The 1,821-nt window shown below is 37.0% G+C and overlaps 1 non-coding gene across 1 annotated transcript; it reads right to left on the bottom strand.

The window, feature by feature from the left end:
- Positions 1 to 1,103: 1,103 nt before the first annotated feature.
- On the bottom strand, positions 1,104 to 1,222 carry LOC111736314. The gene has a single exon (XR_002779164.1). It is a non-coding gene; the product is annotated as a 5S ribosomal RNA (ribosomal RNA).
- Between the last annotated feature and the right edge of the window lie 599 nt (positions 1,223 to 1,821).

Here is a 1,821-nt window from a genome sequence, read left to right as displayed (position 1 = left end):
TTCTCAAGCATATGAAACATAGAACTTGGAAATGTGCCCTTTTGAAAAATGTATTCCTGTATTCACAAACCAGATGGTGCACATCAAATGCATCCTGATTTTCTAATGACATAAAAAAGGGTTCCTATTGTGTACTTTAATGAGATTAATGCATCCTCAATTGCTAGTTCTGACAGATACTCCTGGGAAGTTAAACAACTTGGCTAATGCTGTCCACTACACCTGGACAGGAAGGCCTCGCCAGAGCTCAAGGGCTGGGGCCATGCTGAGGGGGCTCTGCTTTTTAATGTAGACTTTGGTAGAAGTGCAAGCTCATCGCTGCACGCAAAGAAACCTCCTGTCTCTGAACATCAGAGATGAAAAGTCTGCTATCTCATAAAAAGGCTAATCAAGCAAGAAAAAGAAAGTCTCAATCTCTTCCTCTCTCTTTGGTCCAGTCTAGTACTTAGCCAAGCCACCAAGCCATATTCATAGGGTGCCCTCATCACTAACACTGCCAAAAAAAAAAAAAACTAATTCTAGGCACCATTCGAATGGCACACTCATGACATTGAGACATCCTACAGCATTTACCAAAGCCAGTAAAATTATGCTGTATTATTCCGACAAATTAGAGAATAGTATAATGTAGCTTACCTTGGAGAAGGTATTTTGTGGTCAAAAATCTAAAAAAAGAAAATAGAAATGGATTAATTTTCTATTACTTCTGACCTTTACCACCATAATCATCATTTTCTAATTTAATGTATCTCTTCTTGAAGTAATAGAATGGTTTAGGCCAAGTTGAATTCTAAACTGAATCAAATACACCTATTAATTACACTATTAACTTAGGAATATGTTCAGATGAGGAAAAGCATCCACCAATACATCTGAGTAAACAACTGTGGCAGGCTAGACATTGTAGTTGTGAAACAGTTTTTTGTTTTTTTGTTTTTTTAATTTTCAACAAGTTGAAGATCTCAGTTGTCTTTTTAAATTTTTTTTTAATTTTTAATTTTTATTTATTTATTTGTTTATTTTAGGCAAGGCAACCCTTGGTTGATCTCACAGATTGTAAAGATCTTGTCACAGTTTACAATCCCTTATTTTTTTATTTTTTACACCTACAGCACCTGGACTTCCTAGGTGGTCTCCCATCCAAGTACTAACCAGGCCCAACCCTGCTTAGCTTCCGAGATTGGATGGGATCGGGCTTGTTCAGGATGGTATGGCCGTAGATGTCTTTTTTTTTTTTAAATCTCCACAGATGAAAAAAATTTTTCCTTGCGCTGAAACACCCTGTCTCATGAAATACAAGATTGTATTTCATTTATCTTCATGAACTGCTCTAATTTAACAGTTGGACTGGAAGAGCACACATTACTAACAGGTTTGATCATATAACACCCAAAACCTGGAAATAACAAGTTGGAAACTATACATCCTACAAAATAAATCAGTTACTCCATCAATTCCGTGAGCCTGAGAGTCTGAAAATTGAAAGAAAGTACTTTGAACAGCACTATGTAAAAGCTATGGCCGTGAGGTGTTCAGTTAAGTGCAGCACTGTGTCTTACTCCCAGTTTGCTTTGCAGAAGCATTTATTTACCAATTTAAATATGTGCATCCTCCAACTTGGGCTACAAATACTTAATTAAAAATACCGCTACTACCACCAAGTGATGCTTTGGTCAACTAATACTCAGGGACTTGAAAAAATTTTCCCCAATGTTACATAATTTCCTGGGAGCTGGCAGCTTTTCCTCCATCAAGGTGTAAGACTGCTTCTCCTCTTGGTGTTTTGCCATCGAGGGAAAAATAGTATTTAGCAAATAGCAA

The sequence above is a fragment of the Pteropus vampyrus genome, unplaced genomic scaffold, assembly GCF_000151845.1.
Source record: "Pteropus vampyrus isolate Shadow unplaced genomic scaffold, Pvam_2.0 Scaffold19, whole genome shotgun sequence".
Lineage (NCBI taxonomy): Eukaryota > Metazoa > Chordata > Mammalia > Chiroptera > Pteropodidae > Pteropus > Pteropus vampyrus.
This window is presented reverse-complemented; position numbering and strand designations above follow the sequence as displayed.